At 48.3% G+C, this 27,183-nt stretch overlaps 1 protein-coding gene across 6 annotated transcripts in view; it reads left to right on the forward strand.

Annotated features, from left to right (window-relative positions):
- Positions 1-27,183, forward strand: part of APBA2 (amyloid beta precursor protein binding family A member 2) — a 230,190-nt gene that overhangs the window by 19,933 nt on the left and 183,074 nt on the right. For all 6 annotated transcript variants that reach the window (XM_058542280.1, XM_058542279.1, XM_058542281.1 and 3 more), the window contains exon 2: positions 21,406-21,512. The gene's annotated coding sequence lies outside the window, so the exon portion shown is untranslated. The remainder of the gene's footprint in view (positions 1-21,405; positions 21,513-27,183) is intronic.

Here is a 27,183-nt window from a genome sequence, read left to right on the forward strand (position 1 = left end):
TAAGGACTTACATAATTGTGTCTTGCTTGAACATGTGAAATCTGTAAGGTAACTTTTAGGATTCTTGGTGCGGGCTGGGGACAACTCTTTATGTGGGTGGGCTTAATATCTGCTCTGTGTGCCTCATTTCCTGGGAATCATTGAGGAACAGCTCTTTGATTTTCAATTTTAAACCCTTATCTTCTGACAGTCGGCCTTATACAAAGCGGAATGTTGGAAATGGGCTGCAATTACGGTGTTCCTAATGGGATGGGTTTTATTTCGAATGAGTGGACTGTGACAGCATTTCACTATATTCGTATGACTGCTCACAACAGCCCATTTTTCTTTCGTTTAATGGAAAATGTGTAGCTGAAGGCTGCTTCATAGTTCTGCCCCCACAGTGGCCTGGGTGGATCCTGGCTCATATGCCAGGCCACCTGTGTGCACGGTCTGACCGGGTAGCCACAGCTCAGGAGGGGAGGGCAAACGAGGGACCCTCAGTCCCACTCAAGGTCCCATGTGGCTTTTATTTTGCTGCATTTTGTCCAGAAACATTTTGTATTCAGGGCAAAGTTGTTTTGCTTTCAATCTTCAGCAGGAGCAAGGCAGAGCAGTAGTTCACGGGGTTCCGTGATGGCCGGCGACGTTGACTGGGATGAGGAGCAGGCGGGAGCCCAGGCAGGATGGAAGCTCAGGTCCCCAAGACCCTAGCGGGGCCTGCCATTCTGTGCATCAAAACTGCTTGCTTTTGTAGACGTTGGAGCTCTGGGATCAGTGCTCAATAGAGCAGTGCTTCTGTCTCACCACTGACATGACTGCTTACCGCCTCTCCCTGCAGCTGGCTCACGAAATGTTCTGGAGTGAATGAGCATCTGAGGCTCCCCATGTGGAAAAAGTCTATTCAAGTCCTTTGCCCATTTTTACATTGGGTTATTATTATTATTTTTTGCTTAGTTGTATGAGTTCCTTATATATTTACGATTTCCTTCCTTGTTAAGGCTGAGTAATATTCATTTATATGTATATACCACATTTTGTTTATCCATGCATCCATCGAACATCACGAATATCTCATGTAGTAGAAAAAACCAAAGCAGCAAGCGAGAACTTGGTCTCGGCTGCTCTTGTCCTCTGCAGCCTCTAACAGAGCATCAGTGGGAGTGGGCTGGCTGAAGTGGGGCTCGCTCACTCCTACGTGAGTGAGAATCCCCACAGGCATCCGAGCCAGGGGCTGAGTGCAGAGAAAGCAAACGGGGACAGGAGCCAGTTCATGCCCTCAAACAGCAGCAAGGACATAAGAAGTTAATGTCAGCTCATATCCAGGGCTTTAAAAAAAGTACGTTTTTTCCTTGGAGAAAAGAGCCTGTGATCATCCGGAAGGCTTCGTGGTCACAGGCCATCCGAAGGATGCATCTCTGTTCCCAGAATTGGATGGGAGCTTCTGAGAAGGCTGTGTTTCCCCAGGAGCTCTTCGTAGGGCTGGCAACTCTCACTGTGTGTGCTGCAGTAGCTGTTGAGATCACAGTCAGTTGCAGAAGAGCCTGGGAGGTCCTGCAAATGTCACCTGTTATAGGAAGATGTCGATAAATATTATCTAGATTCAATAATATATCCAGAAATAGAGTTGAAAAAACATTGTTTAGAGAGGTGGAAATAGCCAGTAGAAGAATTAAAATCAGAAATGATGAAAAGGATTGCCAGAGGCCTGGCGAAGTCTGGATCAGGGATGTGGCTTTTCGTTATAAGCCCTTTTGGCATTTGATGATTTAGTCTGAGTGCAAGAATCGTCTCGTTTGTTTAGGGCCTTGCAACAGCTGATGACTGACTGATCTGTCCATTACCTGGTAAGGCCGAGTCGGAGGTGTCTGTCCTCAGGTGGGTGGGGCAGTGATGGCAGCCACAGCGCAAGGTGTCCAGCAGCACCAGGCAGGAAATGAGAATTGCTCAGGGATTAGTGGGATAATAGTATCTAGCACAGTAATTCCTGCTAAAACCTTAATGAGGGGCGATAAATGAAAGTACAGCCCCAGCCAGATGTGACTTGCATCTTAACAGCAGCCTTCCATGTCTTGTATCAAAAGAGTGAGGTTTGGTGCCTTTCTCGTCCATGGAGGGGGCTGATGAGGGAGTTTTGATCTGGGCACGTGGACGGTGCTTCAAGCCTCCACATCACACTACCTCAGTTAGTTGGGAAAGAGAGTTCCCACTGTCTTTTTCTTTTAATAGACTATTTTTGAGCTGTTTTAGGTTCACAGCAAAATTGAGCAGAAGGTACAGAGATTTCCCATATACCCCCTGCATCCACACATGCACAGCCTCCCGCATTATCAACATCCCCCACCAGCGTGGTACATTTGTTACAATTGATGAACCTCCATTGACACGTCATAATCAACCAAAGTCCATAGTTAACCTTAGGGTTCACTCTTGGTGGTGTATATTCTATGGGTTTGAACAAAAGTGTAATGACATGTATCCACCATCATAGTATCACACAGTCATACAGAGTAGTTTACCCCCTTAAAAAGCTATGTTCCGCCTGTTCATTCATCTCCCCCAGCTCCACACACACATCCAGTCACTCCTGGCAACCACTTATCTTTTTCCTGTCTGCATAGCTTTGTCTTTTCCAGAATGTCATATAATTGGAATCATACATATAATTGGAATCTTGCACTTAGTAACATGTGTTTAAGGTTCCTCCATGTACTTTGCATGGCTTGATGGCTCATTTCTTTTTAGCACTGAATAATATTCCATTGTCTGGGTGTACCACAGTTTATTTATCCATTCACCTGCTGAAGGACATCTTGGGCACTTCCAAGTTTGGCAATTATGAATAAAGCTGCTGCAAACATCTTTTTGTGTGGACCTAAGTTTTCAACTCCTTTAGGTAAAATACCAAGGAGTGTGATTGCTGGTAAGAGTAGTATGTTTAGTTTTGTAAGAAACCGCCAAACTGTCTTCCAGAGTGGCTGTACCATTTTGCATTCCCACCAGCAATGAATGAGAATTCCTGTTACTCCACATCCTCGTCAGCATCTGGTGTTGTCAGTGTGCTAGATTCTGGGCATTCTGATAGGTATGTAGTGGTATCTCGCTGTTGTTTTAATTTGCATTGCCCTGATGACATTTGATGTGGAGCATCTTTTCATATGCTGATTGGCCATCTGTGTATCTTTTTTGGTGAGGTGTCTGTTCCTGTTCAGGTCTTTGGCCCATTTTATAATCAGATTTGTTTTCTTATTGTTGCATTTTAAGAGTTCTTTGTATATTTTGGATAACAGTCTTTTATCAGATATGTCTTTTGCAAATATTTTCTCCCTGTCTGGGGCTTGTCTTTTCATTCTCTTGACAGTGTCTTTCACAGAGCAGAAACTTTTAATTTTAATCAAGTCCAGCCTATTAATTCTTTCTTTCATGGATTGTGCCTTTGGTGTTGTGTCTAAAAAAGTCATTGCCAAACACAAGGTCATCTAGATTTTCTCCTGTGTTATCTTCTAGGAGTTTTATAGGTTTGTGTTTGACATTTAGATCTGTGATCCATTTTGAGTTGAATTTTGTGAAGGATGTGAAGTCTGTGTCTAGATTCGTTCTTTTGCATGTGGATGTCCAGTTGTTCTGGCACTTTGTTGAAGAGACTCTATCTTTTCTCCATTGTATTGCCTTCACTTTTTTATCAAAGATCAGTTGATTATTATTATGTTGGTCTATTTCTGGGCTCTCTATTCTATTCCATTGGTCTATTTGTCTGTTCTTTTGCCATTACCACACTGTCTTGATTACTGTGGCTTTCTAGTAAGTCTTCAAGTCAGGTAGTGTCAGTTGTCCAACTTTGTTCTTCTCCTTCATTATTGTGTGTTCCCATCGTTCTTCTCATGTAATACTTGTCCCATTGCCACACAATGATTTGCCCTCTTAGGTGTCAAAACCATGGCTGGTTTCAAGAGCATCATCTTGGAAATGCTATATAACAATGGAGCGATTTTTCTCTTTTCATTTTTCTCATATAGCTGCATCTATTTGAAATTTTAGCTTCATATGAGTTCTGTCTAATCGTGTATCCGCTTGAGATAGTTTGCATTCTATTAAGTGGGCTTGATATGAAATTATTTAAAAATTCAAATATTTAGAGTTTCAAGGATCATAAGTCTTGAGTTTTGAGGAATGTCCCAATTTCATAAATGTAATTCTTTTCCAAAAAGGAGAGTCCCTAAGTGAATAACTTACATTTTCTGGTTTTTCTATAGGAAACAATGTTTCTGGTTATAAATGTTAAATGTCTTCTAGGTTTTGCCATAAGAAACATTGATTAATTGTGTTAAAAAAAGAACCATAAGAAGATATGATTTTAATTTTGACTTCATATAAAGACCTTCTGGAACAGAAGATTCTCTGTTCCTGAGTTCTGCATTTTTGGTTTGGAAGTTATGGTGCACTGAGGTCTGATCCACGAGGAAGGAGCCCATGAGCACAGTTTGGGTTCAGCTGGCTGCCTTCCCGCTCTTCATCCAGGGAGACTGGATCCCAGAGAAGGACAACAGCTATTAGGTCTCCTTGGGAAGAAAGAGCACAGCCCCCAGTGCTGGACCATTTTGCATCCCCCGAACAAGTAAGATAGTGCGATGCTGGCATTTGGGGTTTGCACAGGACCACTTGCACAGCGGCTTGCCTGCTGGCCTGCTTGGCAGATAAGATGCCCAGACCTGCAGCCTTTATGCAAGGGTCGGAGAGGGGAGTTTAATTCAGTGCACTTCCCCTCATCTCATTTACAGTTTTAGGGCTAATGATATTCACTTGTTCTGTCTGGGGCTGTGTATGTGTTCTTTCTCTTCAGTTTAATAGAGCTTTTAAATCGAAATACATCTTGTTCAAGCCGTTCAGAAATGTTTCACACTTAAAAAAACAAAAGGTAGCTGCTGCGATGATCCTCTCGCCCACCCCCATGCCATGGCCTTGTGGACAGTCCCCTTGACTGTCCCGAGCCCGTCTGGAAGTGTCTCCGATTCTCATCAGAAAGGGAGCCGTAGGGCCGGCCCGGTGGCTTAGCGGTTAAGTGCACGCGCTCCGCTGCTCGCGGCCCGGGTTCGGATCCCGGGCGTGCGCCGACGCACTGCTTCTCCGGCCATGCTGAAGCCGCGTCCCACATACAGCAACTAGAAGGATGTGCAGCTATGACATACAACTATCTACTGGGGCTTTGGGGGAAAAAATAAATAAATAAAAATCTTTAAAAAAAAAAAAAGAAAAGAAAGGGAGCTGTAATGGTGCAGATCATAGATCCACGGTAGCTTTAGTGACGGAAGGATGGAAATAGACGCTTCCTTGTTATTGCCATTCCAAGGAAAATAATGAGGCTGCATATTTGCAGTGAGCTCCTGAAGCCAGACGTCACTAGAGTAATTTGGATTAGTGGGAAATTGGAACATATTGTTTTAAAAGAGATTTCAAGAGTATCATCTTTGGAAATCCTATATAGCTATGAGGTGATTTGTTTTCTCTTTCCAATCTTGCTTATAGAGCTGTTTGAGTTTTTCTTTTCATATCCATTCCTTCTAATGGTGTATTTGCCTGAGCTATTTTGAATTCTATTAAATGGGCTTGATATTAAATTATTTTAAATACTTTTTATTGTCTCTTGGAAGACCTGAAAGTATTTCCAGTGTTCGTATTTGGGTCATGGAGATGCCACTTTGCATCATTTTGTCACATGTAAGAGCCAGGCTATTTCAAGGAAGGGCCAGAGAAGAGACTTTCTATTTAGGAAGCATGGGATTAGGAAGCATGGGCTATTCAGAGATTTGTCCTTTTGTGCTTTGAAATCTGAAACGGAGAAGCTGTGGCCTCAGCGACGTGGATTTAAGAATCTGTGAGAGGGCCGATTAGGCTCCTGTCTTCATTTGGAACTGGCTATTTTCATGTGGGACCCGCGTGCAGCCCTAGTCAGCATCGTTAGGATGAAGACCTCATAAAAAGCCCCAGGTTCCAAGCTGCTGTCCATTTACCTGGGGCAGGAGCGGGTGAGGAGGCTGGATGCCTCGTTGGGGGGATGCTGCAGCCGGCATTCTCCAGAGGCTGTGCCTCTTGACTCTTCCCATTCCCTGGAGATGGGAGGAGAGCCAGCCTCCTTTCTTCTGCACGCTCATGTGCTTATTGGGCAATCATCCCAGGCTGCAGGGACGTCAGAGGACAAGCCCCTGGCCCTAATGCCTCCCCATGAGATCCTTTGTTCTCTGGGCCTTGTACTTGAAGATACTCTGTGTGTCTATTTACTTTAAAAATACACATTTAAAAATGTGTAAGGAGAAGATTTCAAAGACACATAACATCCGTCCATTTATGCATTCATTCATCATTCAGCAGATACTTATTGAACACCTACTGTGTGCCAAGCACCGTGGTGGGCGAGCCGAGCGCTCCCTTGCTGCCTGGAGCTTGCATTCTCGTATTTAGCACATCAGCGCTCTTGGGGATGGGGCCCGTTGAGTTTGTTGTGTAAAAAGCGGAATGCCTCTGCACCGCAGTTTGCATGTATGATGGGCGAGGACTGAGTGCAAGAACTTCTGGACAGACGGGGCGGGCCTGGGTCAGCCTGCTCAGGAGCAGAGTTTAAAGCATGTGGGTCACCTCTCCTAATACTGCCATCTCTGCCATTGTGTGTGACACCAAGGCTTTTGCATCTGTCAGCTGTTTTGTCCTCACAGTAGCCCTAGGGGTGGGCAGGGCAGCAGGTTGAGGCTGGGGGCCCCCCGCCCAGTGTGTGCTGGGTGCTGGGGTCAGGTGATGGAGTTACAGAAGCAGATAAGATGGGGCCACCCCCACTGTGTGGGGCTTACAGTCTTCAGAACTTTAACAGTTACCAAAATTTTGGAAAAAATTCTGCTAGCATAAAACCACTTAGCTTCTTTCAGTGTGTTCTGAGGCTTTGAAGCCATGTTGGCAGACTCTTCTCTGTGGGTCTGGCATCTGGGTAAATGAGTAGCCGTGCTCATCAGCTCTGGCTTCTGCGGGGAGCCTACCCTTCTGGGCTTCGATGACAGACTGTGGGATGGTGGGGGACTCTTAGAATGCTCTAGGACACGGAGGGTCTTCAACCTCGGGGCAGAGTATTCCTCCATGTGGAAGTCCTTGAGGAGAGAAACTTGAGAAGAAACTTTTTTTTAGAAAATAATTTAGGTTTCCATTGTGTCTGGTCTGCGAATTACTTACAGGCTTTTGAATTACGCTCAAGTGCTTCCTAGCAGAGGGATGGGGGGACAATAGTTTTCTCCGTGCCCTGTGGGTCAGCAGTGCCTGGCAGTGGCAGTTGAGAGAGGACAGGCGCTGGTGGTCTCCTGCTGCGTCTGCGGCCTTCGCACCCGCCCTTGTTTCAGCCACCTCTTGAAAGCAGCTCACTTCCAAGCATGGGTTATATGAGAATTGAATTTTTATTAGGTGACTTTAAAAGGGAAGCGGGCTTTAGAAGGAGATCTGTATGTATGAAAATAGTGTGTGTGTGCTTTTTCTTCTATGAAGGATTTGAAATTGCAGCAGAAGTTTTAAGCTAGGTGGGGTTTTGGGGTCTCCCTTTGGAGTGCCTTTGTTCTTCTGCGGACGCTGCCGAGCTATGCACTGTGGAGTTAGATACTGTGCCCAGATTTTGGAAGGGCGGCTGTTTTAACAAGCTGCTGCTATTCCCGGGGCCCCGTCGCTCAGGGGCGCTGTGCCCTCGGCTCCCTCCTGCCCCCCTCACAGCACAGTTCCACTGTGGACTCTTCCCTTGAGCTTATCCCTGACCTCTCCTGCCCCAGAGAAGGTTAAGGAAAAAATATCCAGAGGATTCCGGGTCTGCCCTGACCCTGGTCAGCCCCTCCGTGAGTGCAGCTGTGGGTGGAGGAGGTGCTCCTCATTCTTTCCACTTGGAGACTTAGCGCTCCTGGGCTGAGCTGCCATGTCACCAGCAGCTGCCTCTCTGCACCCTGGCCCTGAGCCCTGTGATGCGCTGAGCTGGTCACTGCTGCATGTCCCAGGCTGCCGGCCCGCCTGTTGTCCCCAGTGCACGTGTGTGCAGGTGCATATATACATACAGCATGCACACACACCACACAAACACCGATGTCACATACTGCACACACACACCCCACACACACACCCCATATACACCCCCACATGCACCACACACATGTACCACACACATACACCACATGTACACCACACCCACACACATGCACATCGCACACACCAACACACACCATCCACCCCACCCACACTCCTCCATACCTCACACACCCCACTCCATATACATATACTCCCCATACCACACTACACACACACCACACACATACCACATATACGCACACACCACAAACACATGCCACACACACCACACACACACCAGCCACATACACTTGCATGTGAAGTACTCAGTGAATGAAACTGAATTCTTTAATTTCCCCCCACATTAGTACCCCAGTGTCTCCCACTGTCCTGGCCTCACACATCTTGGTCCCCAAGATCCCCTGTTCCTTGTCTCCTTCCTCTCCTTGGTCACCACCTACCTTTGTGTTTGTTTTCTCTCAGCTTGCCCCATGAGGTGTGCGGACGTTGTGATGATATGGGCGGTTTGCATCTCTGCTCCAGTGGTTACCTTCCTGAAGAGACTCTGCCTCTCTTCCTCTCTCTCCTGGCTTCTACAGGAAGTTCCACTTCCTCCCTCTCTCCTCTTCCTCAGGGGTCGTTTTTCTTAGTGCTGACATCTCCCAACTAGAATATGAAATCCTGGAAGGCGCAGACTCTGGGTTTCATTACAATGCTGGTGAATAATAAATGCATTCTGGTAAAAGACTCAACCAGAACACACATATTTAGTAAAGTAAAAGTGAACACTCCCTCAGCCTCCGTCCCATCTACTCCCCTCCCCAGGGGAAACTACTGACAAGCATTTGTGGGGGGCCCTTCTGGCCCATTCTGTATGCCTTTACATCCATACATGGACTTGCAGATATGTATACATTGCCAGCTAGCCTGATGTGTCTATACTTGGGATTTGTACGCATACACACATGCCCTGGCTAACTTGCCATTTTCACTCAACAACAGGCCTTTACGATTTCTCTCCATCAGTACCTGTTGGTCTACCTCTTTGAAAAAAAAAGCCTCCGAGAATTCCAGCATGTGGACTCTGCCAGAATTTATTTAACCATTCTCCTATATATGGGCACTTAGGTTGCTTTCAGTTTTTAAAAAGATTGCTGCAATGAAAATGCTCATATAGACTTCATTTCATATATGTGTGAGTCCTGGAAATGGAGTTGTTGGGTAAAAGGATATGCATATTTAGATTTTGATAGAGAATGCTGAATTGCTTTTCTGAAAGGCTTCATTGGGACTCCTCCTAAAGAAATAAATTTTTTAAAAAAGAGAAAAGCAGCAAAAAAGTAGTTCACCACCAACAGCCAAAGAGAGAGTGATATTCTCTCTGGCCATGAACAAGGAAATGCTGCAGCCTGGAATAGACCAAGGACCCAGGCAAAGGTTGACATGGTTTCTAAGGTTTCCTTTGCTGTCCCCATCCTCCTTGTCCCCCTCTTCCCCCCAAAAAAAGCAGTCCTGGGGAAAGAAGGTGAACGACGCAAATCCTGAGAATTTACTAATGTTCCTCAGTTTGGAGAGATGGAGACTGTGATGGTGGGGTTTAGGAAGGATGCTCCTGGAGCCTGATGCCTCTCGCCAAAGTCAAGAGAAACCTGTCCTCCTTCACACCTGCTGCCCAGGGTCTGTTTGCACTGCATTCTGGGAGAATCCCTTGACTCCATCTTCCAGTTTACCCATCAGCTCCTCAGTTGTATCCATGCTTACATTCAGCTCTCTGAATATCAGCTACCATATTTTTTAAATTAATAGGCTTAATTTTTTTCAGCAGTTTTAGGTTTACAGAAAAATCGAGCAGAAAGTTCAGAGAATTTCCATATGTCCCCTCACCCCCAAACCCCATAGTTTCTCCTATTATTAACATCTTGCATTAGTGTGGTACATTAGTTACAATTGATTCAATATTGATAAATTATTTTTAACTAAATTAGGGTTAGGTTCACCCTGTGTTGTACGTTCTATGGGTTTTGACAAATGTATAACGACTTGCCTGCCCTCTTTTTGTTTTACTAGATCTTAGCTGTGTCCTTGTCTTGTTAGCGTCCTCCTGTTTTAAGACAGTCCTTTTGTCTTGAGCCTTTTGAGTCTTTGTTTCCTGTGGCGTGGGGAACAGCCGGGGTGCTGAGGTGCGGGCGTCTCTGGGGCTGGTGCTCCTGTGGTGTCCTGGTCCTCCCCCGAATTCAGACCCCACTCTGGTCTCAGCACCCTCCCTTGCCGCTTTCGTCTGCCTATCCCAGCACAGCTGCCCACTGCTTAGGGGCCACCGTGTGGCAAAGAGGGGCCAGCAGACTTAGCTGTCCCAATTGGTCCTCTAACTGCTCAGCCCAAATGGTGATCACAGCGAGTCTCTGTGAGACTCTGAAAGGCAGCGCGGTGAAGCAGCTGGCCTCCTCCAGCTGAAAGGAAGCACCCATGCTCCTCTTCACCAGTTGTCCCTCCTTGGAATCTGTGTCGTTTGTCTCGAAATGTTCTGGCAAGAGGTAGTATTTTATAGGAATACCTGAGTGGGTATGGGTGGTAGGGTGGGGCAGAGGCTGTGGGGGCCTGTGCAGGAGCCAGGCCTTGAAAGCAGGACTCAGGGTGGCTGCCACCCAGCCCTGCTGTCCCTGTGATGGACTGAGAGTGTGTGGCAGCATGGTGTTCTGTGTGCACACCGGCTGTCCTGCTGCTGCTATGGCCTCAGGTGTGCGTTTCCGTCTCTGCTCACTCACAGTGAGGATGTGAATAGAGAGGGATGTTGGAAGGGATTTGAGGTGTTTTCACTATGAGAACAGGCACCTCCTTTTGTTGGAACAGTAAGTAGCCTGGATGTGGGTATCTTAGTTGGAACAGGCTGTTCTCCCAAGGTCCTACAGGGAAGCCTTCCCGAATGGCATCCTTCCAGCTGCGGCCATTCAGAAGGCAGAGCTTGTGTCCTCCTCCGTGCCCGGCAGGGGTGTGCCCCTCCTCCCCAGTGGACTGGGCCCGCAGGCCCCACAAGCCTATAGCTGGAGGTCTGGGTGGGGGACGCGGTTTCCCCTTGAGTTACAGATGGGAGCTGGGTTTCTGGGTCATACTGAAGGGGCCTTAGCTCACACCCGCCCGTGCCTGGCATGTAGCAGGTATTAATGAATGAGCTGGTCCCGAACACAGCGTGGAGCTGGTGGGGGAGCTATAGCTGGAAGCCCTCAGACCCTTGTTGAAGTGGCCGCTCTGCCTCCCTGAGCATCAGTCTCTGTGTCTTGGGGACAGTCCTGTCATTGAGTCAACATTCAGTGGATTGCCACTGAGCACTGTTGTAAGTGTGGGGATACGTCACAGAACACAGCGGGTAGGAAATACAGGTGGGAGTCCCAGCAGATGAGGTGGATCACTGTGAGCACAGGGCAGGACAAGGGATGCAGCCTTAGTGGGTGAGTGTGACATGGTGTGTGTGCAGGGATGCTGAGGAGGTCAGCAGTTACCAGGTGCTTACCAGGGGCAGGCCTGGCGTGTCTGAGGAATGGCAGAGTGAGTGACCAGGAGGAAGGTCAGAGGGTGTGGAGGCCTTTCCCGCCATCCTGAGAACTTTTATTCTGAGTGACAGGGGGCTGCTCGGGGAGGAGGTTGAGGAGAAGAGGACACAATTTGAGTTACGATTTAAAAAATTTTACAGCTTTATTGAGATATAATTCATATACCATAAAATTCACCCCTTTAAAGTATACAGTTCAGTGGTTTTTAATATACTTGCAGTATTGTGCAACCATCACCACCATCTAATTCCAGAACATTTCCAGTCACTCGTACGCATTAGCAGACGTCCCCATTCTCCCTCCCTGCCTCAGCCCCAGCTTTGGTTCTTTACGTGAACGTTTTGTTGAGGTGTGACCATCGTACAGGTGTGTGCACGCATCCTGGACTGAATGTGTCCCCTCAGATTTGTATGTTGAAACCTAATCCCCAGTGTGATGGTGTTGAGAGGTGGGGCCTTTGGGGGTGATTAGGTCATGGAGGTAGAGCCCTCATGACGAGATTAGTGCCCTTACAAGAAGAGGCCAGAGAACTATCTCCTTCATTTTCCATTATGTGAGGACACAGCAAAAGGTCAGCAGTCTGCAACCCAGAGAGGGGCTCTCACTAGAACCCCACCATGCTGGCACCATGGTCTCGGACTTCCAGCCTCCAAACCTGTGAGAAATACATTTTCGTTGATGAGCCACCCGGTCCATGGTACTTTGTTATAGCAGCCTGAGCTGAGTGCTCTGCTTTGTGGTGAAGGACCACCCTGGCCACTGTGTAGGGTGCTGTGTTGGGTAAGGGTTGAAGCAGGAAGCCTTATTAGGAGGCATGAGAGCATGGAGGTCGAGACTGGGTGGGATGGTGGGGAGGATGAAAGGAGGTGGGTTCTGGAGGCCTCTGAAGCTTGAGCCAGCATAATGTCCTGGTGGATCGGAGGTGAGGTGGGAGAGCAAGAGAGGAGTCAAGGGTGACCCCAACTGGGCAACAAGTTGTCATCAGCTGGGAGGAGGAAGGCCGTGAGTAGAGCTGGATCTCGTGGGGGGAAAGCTTGGCCCAGCCTGGACGTGCTGAGCTCCAGGTTGCCTGTTAGACAAGCATTGGAGGTGTGGAGAGCTAGATGGTGAGCATGGACTTCCAGAAAGCTCTGACGGAGTTACACACTGGGGAGCTGTCAGCTTAGGATGGGTCCCCAGTCCATGGTCCTGTGCCAGGCATTGTGCACATCAAAGGACAGCCCAAAACCAACAGTTGTAAACGATCGAAATCCTGACAGAACTGGGGTGCAGTGGGCGTGGCTGCCCGGCCAGAAGGGAGCAGTTTGGGGCTCAGCACCTATTTCTAGTCTTCACTTGTCTGGGGAGCCAGCCAGGTGCCAGAGTCCCCTCAAATTTCCTCCAAATTCATATCCATCAAATCTTTACTATTTCATGTAGTAAGCAAAAATTGTAGTCCATTTGGAGAATTTTTGCACAATTAGTGGCATTTCCATCATTTTACCTCTCTTTGATCACACTGAGGACACTTAGGATGGTCAAAGGGAAGTCTCCTTTTGGCGTAAGACAAAATTGTAACATTCTCAAAAGTTGGCAAAGTAGAAAGATATACCTAAAAATGCTTAATTGCTTAAAAAGATGTGGCCACATCATCACATCCTGCCTTGAATGCTACCCATGTCCGAAGCCCAGACGGGGGATGGAACAGTGGGCACAAGGACACAGAGTTTTGGAATGTGGTCACCAGGTGTTTGGGCCCTGGCTCCACCTGGGACTTAGCTCTGTGACCTTGAGCAAGTGCCTTGCCCTTCCTGAGCCTCTGCTGGCCTGGTAGGACAGGGTAAGAGTGAAATTCCCTCAGGCTGCTGCTCACTCACCAGGGTGAGGCTCAGTGCCTGCTGGTTTTTCTCACTCTGGGCAGATGGGCCTGGAGGGATTCTTGGAGGGAGAGCCCTCCAAGTTATAGTTGCAGGACAAGGGGCTCCCGTCTGGGGAGGACCCTCTGCCCCGGGCCTGGGGGTGGACTTGTCCTGATCCCTCTGCCCTAAACCGTTGTGGCCCCTCTGTGCTCTCCACTGGGGCCTGGGTCTTGCTCCGTTCTCCTCCCTGCAGTGCTGCTCTCTGAGGCACAGGAGCCTGTGGTCAGTGCATTCTAGAGTCACCATTTTGCTGCCATTGACAGTTGATCCTGATTCTCTTACCCCACACACTTGACTGGGTGGCCCTGCTGCCTTCAGAGCCTGCGCAGGTGCCTGATATGGCCATTGTCACAGGCACCATGCTGGGGGGTGCCGTGGACCTGGACCAGAGCACCTTCCCAGGACAGATGTTCTCAGAACGTGCCTCAGCTCCCAGGACCCTTTGAAAGGGACAAGGAACTCTGAGGTGGGGTGTGCCTGTGGATTTGAGTTTTTGTGAAGGAGAGTGGATCCCCTCCTGCCTTTGTCCTGGCCAGGGGCTCGGCCTGTGAGCACAGCCATGAGCCGGTCCCCCGGGGCCATCGCGGGGAAGTGGCCGTCCTAGACTTTCCCTCAGGCCAGACGCCTGTGCCTGCATAGTCACCCGAAGTTAGGGAGCACCCCTCTACCCACGAGCGTCAGCCGAGGTGGGCTCCTTCCCCTAGGACCTGCTTCCTCATCTGTGCCTCCTCCACCTGCAGAGGATCAGGGGGGATGACCACGCAGACCCCTGTTCATCTCCTCCCCCGCCTCGCCCCTCCCAGGAAAAGCTGGAGAACAAGGCGCCGTCCTCGCTGGGTTTGTGTGTCGTGGGTTCCGTCAGGGAGCCTGGCTGATGGGGAGGGTGCTTGTCATCCAGCCGTGGACACGAGCCGTGGACGGCTGTTCCAGACCCGCCACCACGCCACGATGTGGTTATTTCCTTCCATCATGGGAGAGCATTTTATTTTTCAGGAAAATTGTGGTGAACCTTACTGTTTCCTGTCTGCATAGCATGGTTCAGAAGGCCTTGTAGAGCGTGCCCACATTAGGTTAGTAAGGAGAACTCTGGAACAGTATTGAGGAAAGGGGCTGTTGGAGTCTATTTCCTCTCATTATTTTGCTTAAAATGCTGGTTCCTGTCCGTCTTTGCAGAGGTGTTTTTCTCCTTTTCTGTCTCTGTGTGTCCCGGCGCAGCCTGGAGTCTGGGTCTTGCTTGGAAGCGTGGCGGGCGGACTCAGCCCCGGTGGGCGCTGCCCCCTGCACGTGGGCGCCTGTTGATGCCCCCCGCCCCCCCCCCCCCAGCATGCTGAGGTCTCTGAGAGGCCCCGTGCTCTAGAGGGGACGCGAGAAGCCAGGGGAGTTTAGTTTGCAGGGTTCTCAGGAAGCACGCCCAGGCGGTCTGGCCCAGCCCGCTCCTCACCACTGCCTGGCCGCCTCTGGGGGTGCTCGTGCCCGGCTCTGGTCCAGGGCCTGTGCCCCCTGCTGCCAGGGGTGTTCTTGAGAAGCAGTCAGGGCTGCAGACCACGGCGAGGCTTGTTGTATGGTTGGAGGGCCCTGGACGTGCGGCCCAGCTGCACGCCGAGAGTCCACGCTGCCCTCTGAGCCCGCTGCCTCCCCTGCGAAAGGAAGGGTTGGCCTGGGGTGCTTCTAGCTCTGGGCTCCTGGTAGCACCCTTTCAGGGTTTATTTTGAGGGGACAGTTGGACCCTGTTCTTCCTGCTGGGTGGTTTGGAGAGCCAGTCTCGTCAGCATCACCGTGTGAGGTGGAGAGCAGTGCCGTGTGCCCGTCAGCTTCCTGGGTCACCAGGTGCCGGCTGTGGCATACACGTGTCCTGCTTCCCTCCAAGTGAGGACGGACGCATTCATTCATTCCACAAGTGTTTACTGAGTGTCGATGGAAAATCCCAGCCCTCAGAGAGCCCACTTTTCAGTGAGGGAAGGCAGACGATAACCAAGATAAATAAAAGAAATATGTCCTGTGTTAGGTGCTGGAAGCATAAAGCAGGGAAGGAGGCCGGGAAAGGCTGGGTGGGTGGTGTTCTGGTTTTAAGTAGGGTGCTCGGGGAGGGTGAGGTATGAGCAGCAGCAACATGGAGGAGAGGAGGGAGGGAGCCATATGGACAACTAGGGGAATGGCCCATGCAACGGCCCTGGGGTAGCACCTGTCTGCTGTGTTTGAGGAAGAGCAAGGAGGCCAGGTGGCTGGTGCTGAGGGAGTGAGGGCAGAGGGATAGCAGGAGAGGTCATGAGGGGAGGTGAAAGGGGCGGGTGCCAGATTGTGTAGGGCCCCGGAGACCATGGTGAGGACTTAACGTTGGGAAGGATCATTTGGACTGATGCACCAAGGCTGGTTGGAAGGAGGCCAGCAAGGAGGCAGAGAGTTGTTAGGAGATGGCTGCTCAGCCCAGGGCATTGGTGGTCATGGGGGAACAGTACTGGGAGTCTGTTGATTTCAAAGGTGGAGCCAGCATGGTTTCCTGATGGGTGTGGGGATAAGGGAAGGAGAAGGCTCAGGTTGGCTCCAAGGCTTCAGCCTAAGCAACTTGAAGGACAGTAGCCATCAACTGAGATGAGGCTTTGGGGGAAGATGAGAGCAAGTTCTCCACATTCATGCTTCACGTTTGGGGACCCACGTTTGGCTTCCTCTGATTCTTCGGCTCTTGGAGGTGGAGGAAACATGAAGGGCTTCACGGAAACTGACTTAACTGTGCCAGGATGCCCGCCAGGGCCATGTGCTGTTTGCTTGAGGGCTGCAAGGAGGATGTGCCTGCCCTGGCTGCCATTCACCACCTGGAGGCCGGGCTGTATCTGCACTGGGCAGAGCCTCAGGGCAGGACCTTTTGACCCTAACATCTGGGCCCCTGTCCCTGGTCCACACATTCTCGTTTCTATCTTCCCAGACCTGGGTTTTTGCCTTCTCAGATTCTTTTTTTCAAATTGAGGTATAATTAACAAATAACGTTATGTTAGTTTCAGGTGTACAGTGTAATGATTGGATATTTGGTTATACTGTGAAATGATTACCACACTTAGTTAAGATCCATTACCATACGTAGTTACAAATTTTCTTTTTCTCGTGATGTGAACTTTAAGATCTACTCTCTTAGCAATGTTCAAATATGCAATATAGTATTATTAACTATAGTCAGCATGCTTCACATCCCATCCCCAGGACTTATTTATTTTATAGCTGGAGATATGAACCTTTTGACCCCCTTCACCCATTTTGCCCACCTCCCACCTCCCACTTCTGGCAACCGCCAATCTGTTGTCTGTATCTATGAGCTCGTTTTTTTTTGTTTGTTTGTTTTAGATTCCACATATAAGTGAGATCATAGCTTATTTGTCTTTCCCTTATGACTTATTTCACTTAGCATAATACCCTCAGAGTCCATCCATGTTGTTGCAGATGGTAAGATTTCCTTCATTTTTATGGCTGAATAATATTCCACTGTGTGTATATGTATATGTAGGTGCATATATATACCACATCTTCTTTATCCATTCATCCATGGATGGACACTTAGGTTGTTTCCATGTCTTATCAATTGTAAATAATGCTGCAATGGACATGAGAGCGCAGATATCTCTTTAAGTTAGTGTTTTCATTTTCTTCAGATATATATCCAGAAGTGGAATTGCTAGATCATATGGTAGTTCTATTTTGAATTTTTTGAGGAACTTTGATACTGTTTTCCGTAGTGGCTGCACCAATTTACATTCCCATCAGCAGTGCACAAGGGATCCCTTTTCTCCACATCTTCACTGACACTTGATATTTCTTGTGTTTTTTTTAATTGATGTCATAATAGTTTATAACATTGTGAGATTCCGGTTGTACATTGTTATTTGTCAGTCACCATATAAATGTGCCCTTCACCCCTTGTGCCCACCCCCAACTCCTTCCCCCTGGTAACCACCAAACTGTTCTCTCTGTCCATGTGTTAGTTTGTATTCCACACAAGTGAAGTCATACAGTGTTTGTCTTTCTCTGTCTGGCTTATTTCACTTAACATAGTACCCTCCAGGTCCATCCATGTTGTTGCAAATGGGATGATTTTGTCTTTTTTTTATGGCTGAGTAGTATTCCATTGTGTATATATATATATATATATATATATGTATACCACACCTTCTTTATCCAATCATCTGTCGGTGGACACTTGGGTTGCTTCCACATCTTGGCTATAGTGAATAATGCTGCAATGAACATAGGGGTGCATATGCCTCTTTGGATTGTTGATTTCAAGTTCTTTGGATAAATACGCAGAAGTGGGATGGCTGGATCATAATGGATCATAAGATATTTCTTTTTTTTTTTTTTTTTTAATTTTTTGCTTCAGCACACTTTTTTTTTTTTTAAAGATTTTATTTATTTATTTTTTCCCCTCAAAGCCCCAGTAGATAGTTGTGTGTCATAGCTGCACATCCTTCTAGTTGCTGTATGTGGGACACGGCCTCAGCCTGGCCGGAGAACCGGTGCGTCAGTGCGCGCCTGGGATCCGAACCCAGGCCGCCAGTAGCGCAGCGCACGCACTTAACCGCTAAGCCACGGGGCCGGCCCAGATATTTCTATTTTTAGTTTTTTGAGGAATCTCCATACTGTTTTCCATAGAGGCTGCACCAGTTTGCATTCCCACCAGCAGTGAATGAGATTTCTTGTGTTTTTGATAATAGCCGTTCTAAGAGGTGTGAGGTGATGTCTCATGGCGGTTTTGATTTGCATTTCCCTGAAGGTTAGTGCTGTTGAGCCCCTTTTCATGTGCCTGTTGGCCAGCTGTATGTCTTCTGTCTCTGATTCTCTAGGGGCCTGGTGGAGAAAGGCCTCACTGAGCCTCCTTGGGTGGGTGAGCCTGGGGAGGGGACACACTGGGACCTTCTCTTGGCTGAGAGAAGACTAAATGATGGTGGACTGTGTGCGTGGTGGCCTGTGGGGTGTGAGCAGGAGTTGGGGCAGGGCTGGGTAGCCTGGCCACAGCACACACAGGGCTGACTCTAGCAGGTTACAAAGGTTGGAGCTGCCCTCGACCCTGGGGATAGGCCTGACCCTGCGAGCCCTGCCCTCTAGAGCTCGACCATTTTCCTGCTGTCCAGGGGCCCAGGGCCAGTGTGGGTCTGGTGGAGGTGGGCGTGATGCTGCCAGCACCATGTCTCTCCCAACAGGCCAGGCTGTCCTCTGGCAGTGTCCCCGTGCTAGCCCAGCCCCGGCTCGGCTGTTCCCAGCTGGGTCACTTCAACACTGGGTCACTATTCATTGTGAGGTGGGCTAGGGTGGTTAGTTACCAGGAGCAGAGTGCTGGCGTTGGCCTTCCCATGTTTTTTCTGGGGTTGGGAAGCCGTGGTGGAGGGCAGCAGCTGGCCCCTGGGAACCCTGCTTTATCCCCGGTCAGTTCACGACTGGGGATTTATGAGTTGCTGGAATGTTTTGCATTTCCCTGCAAACCCTTTTTCTGGGTGGGCCATGTGAGGCTAAGTACAGGGAGGAAGGCATGATGTCACCGGCACCCTGCCAGGAGGGTCATCTGCCAGGCATGGCAGCAGAGAGCCCAGGGCCTGGGCCTGCACACAGCAGGTTGGCCCTACAGCTGGCTGTTGAGTGGAGGGTGGATGACAGACTGAAGACACCCCAGTTCCAGGCAGCGCGCCTCTGACTCTGCAGATGGCCTCTGGGGGAGGAGTGTCGCCAAGAAGCTGGCTGTTTTTTTTAGCCTCAGAGCCATACGGCATGTGGCAGCCTGTGGCCCGTGGCAGTTAACGGGCAGGTTGGCTAAAGGCGTTTTGCAGTGTGGTGATTACACAGCTTTGGGGACTGGCAGGCGGCTTCCGCACACGACGCAGGGCCCGGGGTCATGGGGAGCAGGCGGGGGTCACGGGGGAGCTTTTCTCTGCAGGCCTCTCCTGAGTGGCTTCATCATCAACATACCCTGTGGGGGCTCAGTGAGTGTCATGCCTCTGTCTTCTCCCCGAGGGGCTCTGCGAGTTTGACCCCCAGGGTGACCTCTGCATTTCTTTTCTGGGGGCTCTTGGATGACCCCTGCCCCTCCCGGGTCATCCTGCACCGTATTGACACGATAACCCCTCTCTACAGTCCGGAACTTCTGGGGGACCCATTTGCCTGTGAGATGAGAACTGGCCTCCGAGGTTGGTGTTCGATGCTCAGCATGGTTTCAGCGGCATGTTCTGCACGTTCCGCTGCTTCCCTTCTGCCGTAGCTGGTGTCTTTGACCCCATCCCAGTGCTCCCCCCCCACGGAGTCCTTTCTCAGTCTTTAAAGCTCCTTGTATTTATCCTCCCCTTTCTTTAAGGCTGTGTTTGAGGCCCATGTCCTTGGTTTCCTGGCCGCAGTGCCATTTCCAGTCTCTGGAATGGTATGCCTTCGTGGGGCCAGGCAGGCTTCTAGAGCGGGCAGGAGGGAATGATTGTGAAAACTGCAGAAACAAGACAAACTGAGAAGAGTGTGGTTACTCGGAGTTCAGGGATGTCTCTCCCAGTTGGGTTTTGAAGAATGAATAGGAGTTTATCAGTAAGATTCTGGAGGAACAAAAAAGAGAAGGACTCAAACATTGGCATGGAGGGGATGAGGCACTGACAGCGTGGGGTCTTGGGGTGTGATAGAGGTGAGGCTGCAGCAAAGGGCAGGGCCCGGGACTGGGAGCTTGCTCGCCTCCCACACTGTGGTCCAGAGTTGATGACCCTGTCATGTAGCACCGTGCTTCCATGTGCCCCATTAGAGTCCCTGGCTGTAGGTGAGGGCAGGCACAGGTGTGGTTTGGCCTGGGTGTTATCTGCATGGACCATGACGCCCTGCTCCATCGGTTTCTGAGTGGGCCCACAGTGGGTGGAGCAGGCCTGTGTTTGGAGGCCTCCACTGGGTGGCCTGCTCTGGGCAGGAAACATGGCAGCAGCCATCAATGTTAAAGCTCAAGGAACCTCATAAGTCATGGGCGTCAGTGTCCTCATTTGACATGATAGGGAGACCCTTGTGCATGTGTGGGAGGTGGGGCCTGAACCCCGATATCTCAGTGCTGCCATCATCCTCTGAGGTGAGGAGACTGAGGCATGGGTGGGTTCCTTAGTCTTCAGGCTGCAGGTGGCAGAGCGAGGGTGTGAGCCAGGTGTCTCTGCGGTCCAGCTCCACGCAGAGATCTAGGCGATGGCCCACGCGAGGTGGGTGCTGCTCTGCAGGCCGCGGGCTGAGTGCTGGTGCCCCCATGTGTCAGGGGAAACGATGTCATTTGTACATGGGATGGCTTGCACTGTGCACCCACATGTGCACATGGTCACCCTTTCTTTGAAAAGGCTTTGTTTAGTGTATTTTGTAGAATTCTTCCACCACCATGTGCAGCACACATGATTTTAAGATAAATAACCCAAGGACACCAAGCTCTGTATCTTGTGTAGCATTTTGCTTGTTTGGAAAACCAAGTGGGGAACAGAACTTTGAAGAATGTGCTTCATTTCCTGTCAGAGCAAATGAGACCTGAAATATTAATGCCACGGGGTTTCCCGTATCTTCCTCCAAAGGGTTTGAGAAATGCATTCCCCTTGCTCTGGGACTGAGGCCCAGCTGCTCCCCGCCTCAAATCGTCAGTTGTCTGTGCTTGCTGAACCCCGGGAAGAAACAAGAGGGCTCACTTGAAAACCTGGGGAGACTTATGATCCCCTTGGGACTCTGATTTTCAAAATGTCCGGCCACACTGCAGAACCCTCAAGTTCTGATCCCGGGTTCTGAGCTGCTTTCGAGGTTATGGCGCAGGGAGCTGATGGCCCCTTATGTGAGTGAGCGATCCGTCCCGTGGGTGGGTGACCGCCCCTCTGTTCATAAACGGGTGGCTTGCGTGCTCAGCCCGCTGATGCTCTGTTTGTGTTCTTTTCTTTCAGTCTCCAGAAGATCTGAGCGTTGCTGAATCTCGTGTGGACAAGCCAGCCGCCGAGGCCAGGACTGTCTTGCGGATGGCTGAGAGTCCTCTCGGGCCTGGAGATTCCAAGTGAGTGGGCCTGTGGCTGTCAGCGCCGTGCTCTGCCTGACGTGACATTCGTGTTTGTGTTGGGGCTCATGTGCTAAATGGGAGCTGGGAGAGTAGCGATGGTGGCGCTGCCCTTGCCTCTGACAAAAGCTTAAATGCAGCCACACTAAAGTTTTACATTGTTTTCTGTTTTGATCAGTTTACTTTTATTTTGGGGAGAAAGGAAGGAGTACAGGGCGTTCCTAGAGGATGAAAGGCCACGCGGTAGACTGTGTGTTTCCTGTGACCTGTCCGTCTCTCCTTTCAGACCCTCTGGACCCCTCTCTGCTGTCCTGAGTGGCTCTGGTTCTCCCAGCGGTGCCGTGTTGCCTCCTTGGGTACCCCCCTTCCTGTTAGGGTGCTGATGGACCCCGGGCATCTGGGTGAGTGGGTCTCCCTGGGAGCCCAGGAGGCAGGGCCTGCGGGATGTGGGGCCCCCCGGCCATAACAGTTCCTAAATTGTTCTGCACTTCAGGCTGCTCACTGTTGACCCAGGTGGCTGGCCTGAGGCGCTGCTGGTGTGGGCAGGGCCCTCCCCAGGGGCAGCAGGTGGAGTGGGACCACTGCAGAAAGTCCCCACAGGTGGATTGTGCAAGAACTAGGGCTGTGTCTGAGGCATCAGATGAGGTCAGGTGTGAGGGTGTCCCCCGCTCAGGGGTGTCACCTGCTGGGAATGAGAGCTACCAGGCCTTATTAGTTTTCTAGGGCTGCTGAAACAATGTACTACAGTCTGGGTGGTTTAAACCACAGCAATTTATTCTCTCACAGTTCTGGAGGCTGGACGTCTAAGATCAAGGTGTCAGCAGGGATGGTTCCTCCGGAGGGCTGTGAGGGAGAGTATGTTCCAGGCCTCTGTCCCAGCTTCTGGTGGTCTGCCAGCAATCCTTGGCGTTCCTTGGCTGTGGCAGCATAATTCTAATCTTTACATGGCCTTCTCTTTGGGTGTCTGTATGTGAATCCAAATTTCTCCTTTTCATAAGGACACCAGCCATATTGAATTAGGACCCACCCTGATGACCTCAGCTTACCTTGATCATCTGCAAAGACCTTATTTCCAAATAGGGTCACATGCACAGGTATTGGGGATTAAGGCTTGAACATTGTTTCCACAGCCATAATTCAATGCATAACAAGTCCCCTCCCGGGGTGGGGCCCATCCTCCAGCTGCCTGCTGGGTTTGGTCATTGGAGCAGCCTATGCAGCAGAGGGGGGGAGCATCGTTATCCCGCACTCACAAGCCCATTCCCCAGCGGAGTACCTGAGTGCAGCACACAGCGGGCCACAGCTGAGTTCCCAGCCCACGTTCTGTCCCTCAGTGGGTGGTCTGCCCTCGCCTTCCAGGTCCCTGTTCTTATACAGCCCCTGCTTGGCTCCCACAGTGCCCTCCCTGATGGCTTTGCTCCTGTTGATGTCTCCATTGTCCAGTCCCTGATCCAAACCCTGTTCCCACTGCGCTAGCTCAGTGCCAACCCCACTTCACACCCTCTTTCAGGAAACTTCCTGATACACCCCATTCTATCCTCCTTGTGCCTCTCAACCCTGCAGCTCCTTCAACTATTTGTTGAGATCTTATAAGCAGCAGTAACACCATTGATTTGCCACGTGTGGGCCGAGCACTGTGCTGAGGGCGCTACATAGAGACTCCTTGAATGCTCACTACCAAAGGCCAGTGAGAAAACTGAGTTCTTGCCCATGTGCACAGAACCCGAAAGTGGTAGAACCAGAATTCAGACCCACCACGTGTGGCTCCAAAGCCTCAGCCACCTCCGTCACTGTGTGGGGCCCTGTCCCGTGTGCTGGGTAAACTGAGGCAGCTAGGACTCAGCCCTATGCATGGGCGTGCTTACACAGCCTTCTTGGCCAGGTCATCTCTTGCTGGGACATGACATGTACCACCCACCCTTGGCCCCCTCAAGCCCTTGATTGACTTTTTCAAATATTATTTTTATCAACATAATACGTATACATATTTTAAGAAGTCCAAGAGTTCTAAAAGTTTTATGAAAAAAATAGCAGACCCCTGGCCGCCACCCCCACTGTCTCTGTGCAGTTCTTGCCCTATCCCACTCCCCATGGACCACTGCTTCTAGCTTTCAGCCATTTCTTCTGGGATTTATCTCCATATTGGTAAAGAATATGTATGATCTGTTATTTCTGGACTTCCTATTGTGATAAAGATGATTTTAACTCATAGTTTTCCCTTGGTAGAGCTGCTCTATCTAACCCGTATAGTTATATCATAATTTTGGGATAAATCCTTGTAAAATAAGTATCAGGTTAGATCATGAGACAGTAACAAACATCCTCCAGATCTAAGACAGTTCAATTTCTGATTAGTGTTTATTTCCATTTCTTGTTCTTGTTTTTGAGTGATTTCAAGAGAAGATGCAAGGGCTGGCCCAGCTGGCCCGTACATGCACTCTGCTCTGCGGGTTCGGATCCTGGACACAGACCTGCACACTGCTCATGACGCCATGCTGTGGCGGTGTCGCATATACAAAATACAGGAAGATGGGCACAGATGTTAGGTCAGCAACAGTCTTCCTCAAGCAAAAAGAGGAAGATTCCACAAGCAAAAAGATGTTAGCTCAGGGCTACTCTTCCTCACACACACACACACACCACACCCACACCCACACACAAAAGAGAAGACACAGAAAGGTTGTGACCCACTTCTTAAAAACCAGAAGTCGGCCCGGTCACTCTTCAGCTCACTCTGGTTGGCTTCTCACCCTCTCCTCTCACTGAGAATTGTCATCCAGTCACCAACACTCAGTGTTGACAAATCAACTCACGATTTTCTGTCCTCGTCATCCTGAATATCCCACTGTGTTGGATGTCATTTTTCTCAGTCTCTTTGCCTTATTCTCAATCTTAGGGGGAAAGTCTCCAGTTTATCACTGTTAAATATGTTACCTATAGTTGTTTTTTTTAAAATTGAGGTAAAATTCACATAACATGAAATTAACCATTAGCCATCTTAAAGTGTGTAATTTAGTAACATTTAGTGCATTTCCAAGTGTTGTACATCTATCACCACTATTGAGTTCCAAGACATTTTCATCATCCCAGAAGGAAACACTCATAACCATTAAGTGGTCACTCCCCATTCTCCCCCGACCCAGTTGCTTGGCAACCATCTCTCTGCTTTCGTCTCTATGGATTTACCTATTCTGGATGTTTCCTATAATTTAGAAATCATACAATGTGAGACCTTTTGTATTTGGCTCCTTTGACTTAGCATAATGTTTATGAGTTTCGTCCATGTTGTAGCATGTATCAGCACGTCATTCCTTTTTATGACTGAATACTATTTCATTGTATGGATATACCGCTTTTGGTTATCCATTCAGCCATTGATGGACATTTGGGTTGTTTCTACCTTTTGGCTATTGTGAATAATGCTGTTTTGAACATGTGTGTACAAGTATTTGTTTGAATACCTGTTTTCAATTATTTTGTGTATATACCTGGGAGTGGAATTTCTGGGTTATATGGTAATTTTTGAGGAGCTACCAAACTGTTTTCCACAACTGCTGTACCATTTTACATTCTCACCAGCATTATACAAGAGTTCACTTTTTTCTCATCCTCACCAACACTTGTTCTTTTCTTTTTTTAAAAAATTATGGCCAACCATATCAGTGTGAAGTGGTATCTTATTGTGGTTTTGATTTGCATTTCCCTAATAGTTGTAGGTGTTTTTGTAGAAGCTCTTTATCAAGCTAAGGGTGTTCTCTATTCATATATATGTATATTTTTTTTTTGGTGAGGAAGATCAGCCCTCAGCTAACATTTGCCAATCCTCCTCTTTTTGCTGAGGAAGACTGGCTGTGGGCTAACATCCGTGCCCATCTTCCTCTGCTTTATATGGGACTCTGCCACAGCATGGCTTGACAAGCGGTGCATTGGTGCGCGCCCGGGATCAGAACCCCAGGCGGCTGCAGCAGAGCGTGCGCACTTAACCGCTGTGCCACCAGGCCGGCCCAATTCATATTTTTTTTTAAATCAAGAATGGGTATTAGATTTTATCAAATGCTTTTTCTGTATCAATTGATATGATCATATGATTTTTCTTCTTTAGTCTATTGTGTGGTGGATTACACAGATTGATTTTCTCATGTTCTCATATTGCATCCTGGAATAAATCCCACTTGGTCATGGTATATAATTCTTCTTATACATTCTTGGCTTCTATTTGCTAATACTTTGTTGAGGATTTTTAAGTGTATGTTCATGAAGGGTATTGCTCTAGAGTTTTCTTTTCTTGTAATGTCTTTGTCTGGTTTTGATATTAGGGTAGTACTGGCTTCATAAAATGAGTTAGGAAGTGTTCCTTCCTCTTCTAATTTCTGAAATAGATCATAGAGAATTGGTATCATTTCTTCTTTAAATGGTAAAATTCATGTGAGAAACCATCTGGGCCTGGCGATTTCTTTTTGGAAGGTTATTAATTATTGATTCAATTTCTTTAATACATATAGCTATTCAGTTTGTCTATTTCTGCTTGTATGTGTTTGGTAGTGTATATCTTTTAAGGAATTGGTCTGTTTTATCTAAATTTTCAAATTTTTGGGCATAGAGTTCTTTGTACTTTTCCTTTAGTATCTTTTTAATGTCTATGGTATCAGTATTGATGACCTCTCTTTGCTTTCTGATGTTAGTAATTTGTGTCTTTGCTCCTTTTTCTTGGTTAGCTTGGTCAAAAACACAGATTTGGATTTGTTGATTTTCTCTATGATTTGCCTGTTTTCAATTTCGTTGATTTATGCTTTAATTTTTATTATATTTCTTCTGCTTGCTTTAGGCTTAAATTGTTCTTCATTTTGTTTCCTAAGGTAGAAGCTTAGGTTATTGATTTTAGATCTTTCTTCTTTTCTAAATTTACATTTAATGCCATAAATTTCTCTCTAAGCAGTGCTTTTGCTACATTCTACAAATTTTGACAAGTGGTATTTTCATTTTCATTTAGTTCAAAAAAATTTTTAAAAATTTCCCCCCATCTTTCCTCATTGACCCATGTGTTATTTAGAATTGTGTTAATTTCCAGATATTTGGGGATTTCACATATATTCCTGTTACTGATTTTTAGTTTAATTCCAGTCTGGTCTGAGAAAATACTTTGTGCAATATCTATTTTTTAAAAGCTTGTTAAGGTGTGCTTTTTGGCCCCAAAAGTGGCCTATCTTGGTGCTGTGGTCTGAATGTTTGTGTCGCCCCCAAATTCTTATGTTGAAATCATAACCCGCAGGTGATGGTATTAGGAAGTGATTTGGCCTTTGGGAGGTGATTAGGTGATTAGGCAGAGTCCTCATGATGGAATTAGTCGCCTTATGAAAGAGGCCCCCTCGTCCCTTCTGCCATATGAGGACACAATGAGAAGTTTGAGACCTGGAAGAGGACCCTCACCTGACAGTGCTGGCACCCTGATCTTGAACTTCCAGCATCTAGAACTTGAAAGATAAATGTTTGTTGTTTATAAGCCACTCAGTCTATGGTATTTTGTTAGAGTAGCTCAAATGGATTAAAACACTTGGTGAATGTTCCATACAAGCTTGAGAAGAATATGTATTTTGCTGTTGTTGGATGGAATATTCTATAAATGTCAATTAGGTCCAGTTGATTGATAGTGCTGTTAAAGTGAACTATCCTT

This window comes from Diceros bicornis, chromosome 5 (genome assembly GCF_020826845.1).
Source record: "Diceros bicornis minor isolate mBicDic1 chromosome 5, mDicBic1.mat.cur, whole genome shotgun sequence".
Lineage (NCBI taxonomy): Eukaryota > Metazoa > Chordata > Mammalia > Perissodactyla > Rhinocerotidae > Diceros > Diceros bicornis.